At 44.2% G+C, this 13,874-nt stretch overlaps 1 pseudogene; it reads right to left on the bottom strand.

Annotated features, from left to right (window-relative positions):
* Nucleotides 1-10,204: 10,204 nt before the first annotated feature.
* Nucleotides 10,205-11,060, bottom strand: LOC125392022 (proteasome subunit beta type-6 pseudogene; annotated as a pseudogene).
* Nucleotides 11,061-13,874: the final 2,814 nt, after the last annotated feature.

Raw genomic sequence — 13,874 nt, 5'->3', positions numbered from 1 at the left:
CTAAAAACTCCAGTAATATCTACATCTTTACAAATATATAATCATTAATGTAGTTTTTAGATATTTCTGATAAACTACACTATAATTCCCACAATCTGCATTTGCTAGACTTTAAGTAGGGAAAAAAAAATTAAATGGCAGTTTTCCCTCTTATTTTTATCTTTTAAGATGACCTTTTCGGATATTGTTGATACATCATGGGGGAAAATATTTGGAGAATAAAGTAGATGTAGGCTTTGGTGAGTCTACGGAAGTGAGGTGGAAAAAGAAAAGAGGCATGGGCCTCCCTTCGAGGTCCTTTAGTGATCTCCTAGTTATAAAACCTAAGGGCTTTTCTGAACTCTCATTCCCCATGTGTTTCCGAGGCTTTGGGACTCAAGTACATGTTGCTTTCTCAGTGGGACACCACAGAATAAGGCAGGAGTCGAGGGGCTTACTACTGAACATCCTGAGATTGACAGGGAGATTGCAGAATGTGATGGCAGAAACAGCCATCTGAAGTGACCTTGGGAGAAGGTCAACATGGCAGGGCTTGTCCATCAGCTCTGTTGGGTGAGGGCAATCTGCTCAACCTAAGACCAGCCAGCAGTTGCTGCAGGGAGCAGGGCATGGGCTCATGACCGAGTTCCAACAAGTTCTGTACTGAAATGGACCTAGCAGCAGTAGCATTGCAGTGAGTGAGCATCTAGTCTGTTATTTTTAAAAATTTCTTGCTCAGCCGGGTGGTGGCGGTGCACGCCTTTAATCCCAGCACTCAGGAGGGAGAGGCAGGCAGATATTTGTGAGTTCAAGGCCAGCCTGGTCTAGGATAAGCTCTAAAGTTACACAGAAACCCTGTCTCAAAGAAACCAAAAACAACAATAAAACAAACAAACAAAATAACCAAACCAAACCAAAAAACCCTTCTTGCTTCTACATTTAAAGGTACTGGGAAAATGTGATTTTTCATATTATTTACTGTGCTCCTTGTCAAAAACCATGGGTAAACACCTGAACAATTGTAGTGTGTGTGTGTGTGTGTGTGTGTGTGTGTGTGTGTGTATGCTCGGGTGCGCATTCTTTCAGCTCTAAGGCCCACAGTTTGTATCTCTGACTTGTAGTGTCCCCTACCAAGCTGTTGTTTGTGCTGTGGGTTGGGAGCCTACCCTTAATGGCTAGGCTGTCTCTCCAAGAAAGCACAGAAGAAGAGGGTGGTTCTCTTCTGGGGGAAAGACACATACTACTTTGTAGCAGTATTTTTGTCCCTCTTGCCAATCTTTGCTCCAACCGCCTTTTCTTGAAGTCACACCTTGCCATGTTTTCTCAGTTTTAATTTGTTTCACCATCCCATATGTATTTTTGAAAGATACTCTAAGTATCTGGAGCAGAAAAGGACATGGGAAAAGAAAAAGAGACAACAGGAGAGAGGGGACATTTAAAAATGGGTTTTAAAACAAAGGACATGGTCCAAGTAAACCAACTTATCTGGAGGTCTGAGACTTATTTATACTTCTGAGACTGTGCTAAGGGGACTGGAAAACCATAATTGATCCTATGAAATTGTTATCCATTTCCTAGGTGAGATAATGGGATTGTGTAGATTTTTGAAAAGATCGTATCTGTTGGTAACATGCCACCAAGTATAAGTGAAAGCCATGTATGCCTGAGATGACTTTTAATTTTCTAAGCCAAAAAAATAGTAGATAGGAATTGGAAAAAAAAATCATAAAATTTTTTTTGTTGTTGTTTCTTTTGTGTGTGTGTTTGTGTGTGTGTTTGTGTGTGTGTGTGTGTGTGTGTGTGTGTGTGACCATAAGCATGTTGGCACCTTTTACAAAACGGATATATCTGAGGAAAGTTCTTAAAGGTCTTAAAAGTCAGTGTGAGGACATTGTACTAATCTCCTAGCTTGTGCCTAGATGGGCTGTCTGAATTACCATACAGTGTTTTCAGAAGTTAATAGAAACCATCAAGTTTAGATGTTAGCAAAGAAATCAGAGGAAGAGCAGGTGTTTATCAAGCACTTAATGTATCCCAGGCCCCTTGCTCAGAGCCTTCTCTATTGTTGGAGTTTTCCACAACCTGATTGGACAGGCAGCCTTTCCTCTCTATGTCTGGCTAACTGTGGTGTGCTGGATAGGAAGACTTATCATTCCGTTTTCCCAGTTACTCACGCTTCCCACCAGGGTCATTACAAAGTAAGTTCAGGAGGTCCCTGTGACAGCCCTTGAGAAGCCATCTTGACTAGCTTTGGCATTTATGCTGTATTCATGGTGAGCAGGGACGTCTTCTCACTGGTCAGTTAAGCGACTTCAAATTCATCCAGAAAGATGTCCCACCAGACAAATGTTCCTTTGAAATGAGAATCTCCATGGCTAGCCACATTTTGAAAGCCATACAAGGGTAGGTGCCCCTCATAACAAAATTAGACATTAAAAACTTGTGCCCTGGAGCCAGATAACAAGGGTTGACTGCCAGCTCTGCCGTACCATAAAGGCAGCAGCTTGTCATTTCTGTTTGTCCCCGAGTCGGTTTGTGTAATGGGAAGAGCCATAGTCCCCTCTCTATAGGTGATCATAGACTTTAAATCTGTTCGTGCACACACTGTCTGCCACATAGCTCCAGCGAGCTCTCTTCAATACTGACACACTCAGGGCAGCTTTCTAACTGAGAGCCTTTCTTTGTCCTCTAAATTTAAGTAAAACCATGTTTTGGAAAATGATTTTATTTTTGAGCAACACTGTTCCAGAAAAATGTGTCATGTAAAATTTTCTAGTATTTACAATACAATATAAGAATATGTGAGGTGAATTTTAATATTTTACTTTCTCCATATGCCAGGTTAACAAGCTATGTTGTGCTCATTGTATATACTAAATCTTGGAAACACTGTTTATTTACCCTCGTGGCTCATTCCAACTTGGACCACACATTTCAAGTATGTAGCAGTCTCCCGCAGAGGGTGGCTGTTGTGCTAGCTCAGGGAGAAAATCTGTGTCCTTACTTCACACAGCAGTGGCAAGGGTTTGGAAGTACGACTGCAGAGACAGGTAGACTTGGTTGGAAACCCGCTGGTCAAATGTGACACACAGGTCTTACAATGCCCTCTAAGGTAAAGTCTCAAGTACTTGGCACAGGCTTGTGCTTAGTGACTTCTCAAGTCTCGCTCTGTCTATAAACCTCACGTCCTTCCAGAAAGTCAAAGATGAGGGGACTGAAAGTTTCACAGGTGGACACTATAACCAAATCAGTTTGACTTTCAAATCTGCTCAAGGACCTAAGTATGGCATCTTGTTTATAAGTTAAGGAGACCCTTTCTTTCCCAGCCAGTGTATGAAGACTGTTGGGGTCTGCATTAAGTTATTCTTCCCATGACGTCTGTCAGGTATTTGTTCTGAGACAAGATGTGGGGAGATAGATATGAACAAAAAGCCTAACCTCTCTTGTGTTCTTTATGGTCTTCTGAAGAAGGCCGACACAGGAGTGTTGTTCCCGGAGTCTGCACCCCTGCTGTGGTTTGGATGCCCCTCCAAACTTTGTGTTAAAATTGACTTGTCATTGAAACAGTGCTGGTAGGTAGGATCTTTAGGATGTCATTACAGTTCTGCCTTCAGAAAGAGATGAAGGACATCAGTGGGCTGTGGGAAGGGCCCTGATAAATGGATCAGGCCAGCCCACCCCTCTGTCTTGACAATGCTCACTGTCTTTTTTTTATTGTAGATGTAGCATAAAGGCTCTTTCTAGGCGCTGGCACCACACTCCTGATCTACTCTTCAGTGCTACAAGCTTAACACATTTTTATTGTTTATTGATCACCTGCTCTGTGGTATTGTGTTATAGCAAGAAAAAACACAGTAAATAGACATCAAACCACTCCACGAGAAGAGGGAGCAGAAACAAAACCTATGCTATGGTGCTGTGGGACAATGGTCTTGTACCTTGTAAAGATTTGTTTAATAAAATGCTGATTGGCCAGTAGCCAGGCAGGAAGTACAGGTGGGACAACCAGAACAAGAGAATTCTGGGAAGAGGAAAGGCTCAGACTGCAGTTGTCACCCAGACACAGAAGAAGCAAGATGAGAATGCCTCACTGATAAAAGGTACCAAGTCATGTGGCTAAAATAGACAAGAATTGTGGGTTAATTTAAGATGCAAGAGTTAGTTAATAAGAAAGCCTGAGCTAATAGGCCAATCAGTTTAGAATTAATACAGGCCTCTGTGTGTTTCTTTGGAACTGAACAGCTGCTGGGCCAGGTGGGACAGAAACCTCATCAACACTATGGGATCTGAGACTTTGTCACTCAAGGCTCATCTTCCTCTATGACTTGTAAGGAGAAGAGGGGAGGCTAAAGACCCATCATAAGAGGGACAGGAACAGGGAAGAACACCAAGTATAAAAGGAAAACCATGAGGCGAGGCCTAAGGAAGGAAGGCAATCCTAGGCCTAATTAATAGTGACAGGGTCCTTTCCCATGCTTGGAGTGCATGCAAGTGTTGAGAGAGGGTGCACACAATGACCTGTGTAGAAGGGAAGGGCCAGAGGTGGTCCCTCACACCCACCTTTTCCTGACTTATCATTGAGGTCAAGTGCATGGGTCAGCCTCTGAGTGAGACTCCCTGAACTCCTCCAGCCGCTTTGCCAACAACTTCCTTGCAGCTGTGACCATGCAGGTGCTAATCCAGCTGTGACCATCCTGTGTATAGTTGTCCTAAGATCAGGAGCTCAATGAAAAGGTTCTGTCCTGAGTACTAGAATCATCTTATATAAAGGGGATAGCCAATAAATATTCTCTAGATGACTTTGCAAATTTAAAACCATGTGTCAAACATGAAATTCACATGAATATACAATGTGCACTCAGTATATTTGCATTCGTATCTATTTACCAATACAGCACATTGGGGAATCTTAGTGACTTACTTGAATCTCTCAAGCTGGTGATTTCTGACCCATTGGCTTATGTATGGTGTCTTATCCATATTTATCAAAGAACCTGTCATTTGTGAACATTATTCTATTTCATTTTTGCCCTGTTTTTGCTTCTTGTCTCGTGAGCATGCCATCATCTACCTGATAGAACACACGAGCCCTTTTCAGCTATGACAAGAGACAAAGTGCTCGAAGACACTCTGCAAAAGAGAACATTGCTGCCTGGGTATCAAGACTGCAGGCCTTCTAAGACAAATGATGACTTTGGGGTCTCCCTTCGATGTGGACTTTCTCAGGTGTTTCGTTGATAGTTTCAAAGGTGCCATCTTGTCTTCTGAGTGCCCCATCCCATATTGCCACATCCTTCAGAACATGGTCTTGTTTAACGATCTGGAGTAAGAAATTAGTGAGCTAACTTTTCCACCCACCCAAGAGAAAGTTCGTATCAAACACTCTGGGCACAAAGGGCCAGGCTACAGTGCGCCTGCCTGTGGGACAGGTTATTTCTAGTGCTATGGCTAACTGCATTTTATCTAACATACTCCAGGGTCATTTCATCATCCATGATGTGGGTTGAGCACTGTGGTCATTTCATCATCTATGACATGGGTTGAGCATCACGGTCATTTCATCGTCCATGACGTGGGTTGAACACCTATGGTCATTTCATCATCTATGACATAGGCGAAGAATTCTTTTTCTTTCCTCACAAGACAGTAGTTGATGTCAAGGTAAAGCCATCAGCATTCTTAGCACCTCGCATGTGTGCAGTGGCAGCAGTACAAAAAGCAAGAACAGTGCCTGGTTCTTCACTTTCACAGCACATCTACATCTGTAGACAAAATGATACGTTGTTGCTAATATAAAACACCTGTGGCTACAGTCCAGAGGATACTTAACATGTACTTATGTCGGGAGAGAAAATCCCCTCCAGGCTTTGCTGGGGAATGATATAATACAAAGGTTAAGGGTGCAGCTCTGGAGGCTGACCCTACTGACTGACCTTGTATTACAAACCTGTCCATGCCTTGGTGGTAGAGAAACGAGCCTATCCTTCTTGGGCTTCTAAGAAGCCCAATGTGCAGCATGGAGCAAACACTCAGTTGCCGTTAGCCGGCATTGAAGGATGCCGCCCAGCTTTCCCTAACGTGGGATGTCTCCACCATTTTAGCTTCCTCCTCCTCTCCTCTTTCCCAAGCCCCAGTCACCATCCACAGAGCTTGTCATTGTTCTTCTCCGTTTGGGCGGTGACAGCAGGTCAACAGATCATTTTTTGCTAGCAATAGCTCATAACAACATGCAAGAGACTGCTGCGTCAAATGTTAGCCTTATTGAATTGTCCTCCCCCCATCTATTAAAATGTGATTTATTTTTAGGCATTATTTTGCTGGACAGCAGAAATGTGCATTTCCCTGTCCACTTCATCAATCACCTTGGTGGTGAGCTGATGAGAGCCCAACAGAGTGACTGAACGTGATTTACTTCATACTAGTGCGTCTATCTCCGTCTTAAATATATCTACCTAAGATATGAGACCAACTGATGTGAGAAGGGCTTTTGGCCCAGTGTTTACGGAACTGTAGTCTATTCAGGGACTGAACTCAAATGAGAGGAAACAAGAATTCTAAGAAACAAAACAAAATTTGGGGGAAGAAAGCCAAGCAGCCATTGGGTGTTGACTTCCAGGAAAGTAAGAGCCACGTTTCAGACTGAGATGAGACCATCTGTAATAGACACTGTCTCCTTTCTCCAGAGAAAACACAGAAGAGAGAATAGTTCTAGGAAAAGCTCCATTGAACCCTGGAAGGACTGGAGAAGCCAACCAGTCCAGTACTGTTTGGAGACCTGACAGGGGGCTTACACTCTGCACTGGAACACGGAAGAAGTTGGGAGTGATGGTGGGTGAACCGACCTGAGGCAGAGCAGGGGAGAGGAGAGAAAAACCAAGAAGCATGATAAATGAACAAAGGGCTTTTAAACACTAGACATTCTAGCCAACCCATCTATGGCAGTATTTATGCCAGTCAGTACCACTAATGTCGTGAAGTGTGACATAAACCAGCTCTCTGTGGAGAGGAACCATGCAGAAAGACTATCTCCCTTCATGAAGATGAACAAGAAGCAAGAGTCTTTAAACAGAGCAGAGAATAGTGCAACACCAGAAATTGGGTCAAGTGTGCCCGAGACATTGTAGGAACCTTTGGCACATGTGGACATCATGGTGTGGGTGTCAGCTTTGCACTACAATGCAATGCCAAAGACAACTAACTTTAAAAAAGAAGAGGCAGAGGGATTATCGGGCTCACAGTTTCAGAGAGTCTAGGGCATGGCCAGTGCCAGTTCAGTTCAGTTTGGAAGAAGCTCTCTTCGCTACTGTCATCAGGGTGGAGGTGCCTGTATAGGGTACAGTTTGCATGGACCAACTAAAGCAGAGAGAAAGACGGGGTCTCACAGTCCCTGCAAGTGCAGGTCCTCAGTGACGGAGCTCCTCCAGCCGGCCCCATCCCCCAAAGTTTAATCCTTCAGTTATAATGGACCATTGAGAGAGGGATAAGTAATCCTCACCAAAGCATGGATTCCACGGCTTTGGATTTGGGAGAGTCTACCTGAGAGACAGCATGCCACCAAATGCTCAACCCACCACACCATAGACTTAAACAACCTTCCCTCTGAAAGTCCTGTTGACTCTTTGGCATTCATGCAGTGATTTCTGGATGTAATTGGTCTTTGTTCCTGTTCCCAATTGGTGGCTTGTGCTTTTCCAAACAAGAAAGAACACCTGATAGGGGTGGGTACCCAGGAGCAGTCTGAGGCCAACAGTTACCAGAGGAGTGTTTAAACAATTACCACAATCCGGGCAGAGTCACATTTGCCATAGGCCTTCTTAATCAAAACTCAAACCAAGATGCAGAGAAGAATAAAGTTGTCTGATTTGCCTTGTAGAAAACCCACAGGGGTTTTGCTTGTTTTAGGAAGGATGGGATGTTTCTAAGCAGCCTCGGACACTTGAAGAACAGACAGCCGTCAACATCATTGATGATTGTCTGAGCTTATATGAGTCCTATGCTGGGTGATGGGTCAAAGGGCAGTTGTGTTCCAGCCAGCCCAGACTGGTTTTGACAGCTGCCAGGGAAGGCAAAGCTCTGCTATAGGCCAGTTAGCACATCTGAGCCCACCTGCTGCTGTGCTCCATTTCCTAATGCACATAAATAAGCCAGCGAGAACCTCCACCCTCAAAAGCATGGAAAGGTCTGAGCTTCTGCTGAGCACTTGAGGCTGACTGTGTGATGTCCAGATAACGGATAACATAACTTCATGCTTCTGTAGGCAACAAATAAGAAATTTAAGCCCACAAAAATAAAAATATCTGTATGAGTCCTAAGTGTTCCCTTAAGAGAATGTCTATGATAACTTAACGGTATTTTCCATGTGGTAATCTCACTAATAAAACAAATCTGGAAAAGTTGACTTGGGTTTCCTTACCCATTGCAGGCCTTGTGTTTTATGGCTCTGAGGTCAGCCCCTCTGCCGACTTGGCTACGCTGTGTGCTGTTGTATTTCAGCAGCTCCGTGATTGTGCAGCAGGATGAAGAGGTCACTCTGCGCAGTCGCCGCTGAGGCCATGTGCATTTCCATCTTCACCCATGAAATGCAAAGGGTCAGAAAGCTGCAAGCACGATGTGGAATGGGCTGCAGAAGACTTCTCCCCATGCCCGTGTGAACGAGGAAGATGTCTGGCCTGCCACCTGTCAAAGCGCATTTTCCCTTGGGGACAACTCAACCAATTGAAAGCAAGGGTCTCAGTTTTAGAGAGAGGTTGAAGCAGCACCAGCTGATGTTGAAAATGCAAATGGTGCCACACAGCCCACTTCTGATCTTTTCATTGCTGTTGTCTCCCTGGGGTCACCAAGACTGCTTAGAAGTCTCACTTAGGAGCTCATCAGTTTGAGCGGCCTAAAGAGAACAAAAGCACCCCAATAAATACTCCAGAGATAGGTGAAAAACAGGGCTGATGGAGAAGACAGTGGGTATAACTCTATGTCTAGAGAAATCTATGGTTTAATATAACCTCACTACCAACAAAGAAACACAGAGACGGGGCTGGGGAGGATGGGTCAGTTAAGCAAAGTGCATCCTGCACAAGATGAGGTGCTGGGTTCCCAGCAACCACATAAAAGAGCCAGGCCTGGTTGTGCCTGTCTGCAGTTTTGTTATGGGGACAGAGATAGGTCCATCCCCAGAACTGGTTGACCGGCTGCTTTAACCAATGGTGAGTCTCGATGACTCTGTCTCAGAAGATAAAGTGGACAGTACACAGGCATAGACATATGCATGCACATGTGTGCATGTGCGTGAGCATGCACACACACCCACGATATACTTCTCCAAAAAAGATTTTTTAAAAAGGAAACACAGAAATAGTCAATGTAGCTTTATTTAAATAGAAAAAAATGGAAGCAACACAATGGAGATGAAATACATGTCTAAATATATTGTTCAGCTAGCTATCCAAAAAACACTGCAGAATCATGATATGTATGCTGACTGAAAGAAATAACTGTCTTATAGAATTTTACAAAAATGTAAGATTCAGTACTTCATACAATTATAATCAAATTGAGACACAATCAATTTTCTATTTAAAAACATTGCATTGTATCTCTTTATTTGCAAGAATATGTACATGTACTTGTATGTGTGCCCACGTGTTGACACAAGCTCCACCATGCACACATGGATGTTAGAGGACAGCTCTAGAGAGGTGATCCTTTCCTCTACCCTGTGAGTCCCAGGGATTGGGGAATTAAACTCAGCTTGTCAGGGACAATAAACATCTTTAGCCCTGAACCACCTCATTGACCCTTGAGAGATATATTAAACAAACTACTCTAAAAATTATGGTTTTTAATTCTCATAAGTTCTACAGTGGCCATCGTCAGGAGGCAGAAAGTGTTGGAGGCATAGCTCCAGACACTGTGAAGATCTTTAAGATGTGTTCCGAGTCCACACTTGAGCTTCTTGTTGAGATAGGATGCTGCTGCCCAGTCACACACAGGCTGGGTACTTACAGTCTGGCCTTGGCCATTCATCCAGTGCTGGGATTGTAGGAATGAGCTATTAACATTTATGAAATTGGCAACACAAGCTAGCCCTCTGTGTTGATCAAGATCATTAAATAAGATCACCATCAGAGGAGGAATGCCAGCAACCATAAGCCCCACAACACTGCAGTAACAGAGGCCTCTGCATCAAATCAAATATGGTGATCTGGGATGAGAACACCTCGGATTGGACTTTTCAAAATCACAGTGGCATTTATTTATCTGTCCTAGTTTCCTCTCTTTGTTTTTTTTTTCTCTTTGCAAAACTGTTTATTAACTTTTGCACCAGTATGAATATCTCTTATTATACTGTAGCACACTAGGATTCAGGGAGGTGGTAAAGTAGCAATGGTGAATTTGGGTATCTGGTCTCCCAAAAGGACCTGCCGCTCTACCCCAGATTCTTGAATGGCTGCCAAGCGGGTCACCCCTCCACTGGAGCCATCCCGTTCCATAGTCAGAGAAAGAACATTGGCAGTGAACTGTAGGCAATCATCCTTGGTCATGCCTTCCCGGTAGGTAACATCAACGTAGCCATAGATACATGAGCTCCCAGAGCCTCCAATGGCAAAGGACTGCCTTATCATCATACCCCCCCCCCATGGAAACTGAGTACACCTGCCCTCCTTCTTGAGGATCCCAGCCTGCAATGATGATCCCTGCCATCAGGTCCTCCGGTAGGGGTAACACATCTCCTTAAAGAGACTGGCGGCTGTGTGTACTAGTGGAGGCTCATTCAGCTCGATACTGTGGAAACCAAGCTGGTAAGTGACGGCATCGGCTACGGCTTGGGTATCGGCTGCTGAGCCCGAGCGGCAGCAGAAGATATGGTCATGGATAGGAGTCAGCTTGTCAGTCACTCGGTTGGTGATGTAGGACCCAGTGGTTGTTCTACAGTCGGAGCCTAGGACCACGCCCCCATCAAACTGCACAGCCATGATCGTGGTCCTTGTGGAGACTTCCCGGTTTTCCCAGTCTGGGGTGAGAGCCTCCGGCCCAAAAGCCGGTGCAGAGGCCCCGCCGCGAAGGTCTTCCAGATTGTTGAAAGGTTATAGTTGGTGCAGCTGCTTTATCTCGTTGTGAGGTAGCTGGATTAACTCCAGCTTCTGAGAGTCCAAAGCCAGGCATGTGTAAGGTTTTACAGCAGTCTACATGAGCTTTGTCTGCAAGCCATCTGTATTCTGAGGTTAGGAGTAGTGAGAGAGAGAGTTTGCATTTTGTCTTGTGAGTTCCGATTTGTTTACATATGTTCTAGTTTGTTCTCTGGACTTCCCTATTCTGTTTGCTTCCCTTTTTGACAGCTTTCCTTTTTTTCTTTTTTTTTTTTTTGTAGGTATTTATTCTTTTCCCTTATTTATCTATTTAAAGAATTTCCACTTCCTCCCCTCCTCCCAATACCCTCCTGCTCCCCCCACTCCCTCTCTTTCTCCCTCACCATTCCCAAGAGCAGTCAGGGTTTCCTGACCTGTGGGAAATCCAAGTTCCTCCCCCCTCGCACCAGGTACAGGAAGGTGAGCATCCAAACAGACCAGGATCCCAAAAAGCCAGTTCATGCAGATGAAACAAGACCCAGTATCATTGTCAATGGCTTCTCAGTCAGCCCCCATGTCAGCCACATTCAGAGAATCCGGTTTGATCACATGCTCGTTCAGTCCCAGTCCAGCTGGCCTTGGTGAGCTCTCATTCGATCAGTTCCCTTGTATCAGTGGGTGAACGCACCCTTCGTGGTCCTGACTTCCTTTTTCATGTTCTCCTTCCTTCTGCTCTTCATTTGGACCTTTGGGGCTCAGTCCAGTGCTCCAATGTGGGTCTCCGTCTCTATCTCCATCCATCATCGGTTGAAGGTTCCCTCTGGTTCTGCCTTCCTTGCTCACGACCTCCCTCCCTCTGCTTCCCATCTGGACCTAGGGAGTTAAGTCCAGTGTTCCAATATGTGTCTCTGTCTCTATCTTCATCCTTCGCCATATGAAGGTTCTGTGGTGACATGCAAAATACTCATCAGTATGGTTATGGGCCAAGGCTAGTTCAGGCACCCTCTCCTCTGCTGCCCAGGGAACAATCTGGGGACCTCTCCTTGGACCTGGGAACCCCTCCAGAATTAAGTCTCTTGCAAACCCTAAAATGGCTCCCTTAGTTGAGATATAAACTTCCCTGCTCCCATAACCATCCTTCCTCCCTCCCCCCCCATTCCATTCCCCCAAGCCATCCCCAATTCTCCCCCTCTCTCCTCTCCCTAACCATCTCCCCTCACTTCCACCCCGCAACCCCCGTGCACCCAAGTTTGCCTGGCAATCTTGTCTACTTCTAATATCCAGGAGGATAACTATATGATTTTCTTCAGGTTCACCTTCTTATTTAGCTTCTCTAGGATCACGAATTATAGACTCAAAGACCTTTAACTATGGCTAGAATCCACTTATGAGTGAGTACATACCATATTCCTCTTTTTGGGTCTGGGTTACCTCACTCAGTAAAGCGTTTTCTATGTCCATCCATTTGCATGAAAAATTCAAGATGTCATTGTTTTTTTACCGCTGAGTAGAACTCTAATGTGTATATGTTCCACACCTTTTTTAACCATTCTTCTATTGAGGGGCACCTAGGTTGTTTCCAGGTTCTGGCTATTACAAATAGTGCTGCTATGAACGTAGTTGAACAAATACTTTTGTAGTATGATAGGGCATCTGTTTGGTATATTCCCAAGAGTGGAATTGCTGGGTCCTAAGGGAGGTTGACTCCCAGTTTCCTGAGAAACCGCCATACTGATTTCCACAGTGGCTGCACAAGTTTGCATTCCCACCAACGATGGATGAGTGTTCCCCTCACTCCACATCCTCTCCAGCATAGGCTATCATTGGTGTTTTTGAGTTTAGCTATTCTGACAGGTGTAAGATGGTATCTCAAAGTTGTTTTGATTTGCATTTCCCTGATCGCTAAGGATGTTGAGCATGACCTTAAGTGTCTTTTGGCCATTCGTTTTTCATTTGTTGTGAATTCTCTGTTCAGTTCAGTACCCCATTTTTTAATTGGGTTAATTAGAGTTTTAGTGTCTAGTTTCTTGAGTTCTTTGTATATTTTGGAGATCAGACCTTTGTCTGATGAGGGGTTGGTGAAGATCTTCTCCCAGTCAGAAGGTAGCCTTTTTGTCTTACTGACAGTGTCCTTTGCTTTACAGAAGCTTCTCAGTTTCAGGAGATCCCATTTATTCATTGATTCTCTTATTGTCTGTGCTACTGGGGTTCTACTTAGGAAGTGGTCTCCTGTGCCTATATCTTGTAGACTACTTCCCACTTTCTCTTCTATCAGGTTCAAAGTGGTTGGATTAATGTTGATGTCTTTAATCCATTTGGACTTGAGTTTTGTGCATGGTGATAGATATGGATCTATTTTCATTCTTCTACAGGTTGACATCCAGTTATGCCAGCACCATTTGTTAAAGATGCTTTCCTTCTTCCATTGCATACCTTTAGCTCCCTTGTCAAAAATCAGGTGTTCATAGGTTTGTGGGTTAATATCCGGGTCTTCTATTCGATTCCATAGGTCGACTTCTCTGTTCTTATGCCAATACCAAGCTGTTTTCAATACTGTAGCTCTGTAATAGAGTTTGTAGTCAGGGATGGTAATGCCTCCAGAAGTTCCTTTATTGTATAAGATTGTTTTGGCTATCCTGAGTTTTTTGTTTTGCCATATAAACTTGATTATTGTTCTCTCAAGGTCTGTGAAAAAGTTTGATGGGATTTTGATGGAGATTGCATTGAATCTATAGATTGCTTTCGGTAGACTTGCCATTTTTACTATGTTGATTCTCCCAATCCAAGAGCAGGGGAGGTCTTTCCATCTTCTTGTATCCTCCTCAATTTCTT

This window comes from Myodes glareolus, chromosome 12 (assembly GCF_982192425.1).
Source record: "Myodes glareolus chromosome 12, mMyoGla1.1, whole genome shotgun sequence".
NCBI lineage: Eukaryota > Metazoa > Chordata > Mammalia > Rodentia > Cricetidae > Myodes > Myodes glareolus.
This window is presented reverse-complemented; position numbering and strand designations above follow the sequence as displayed.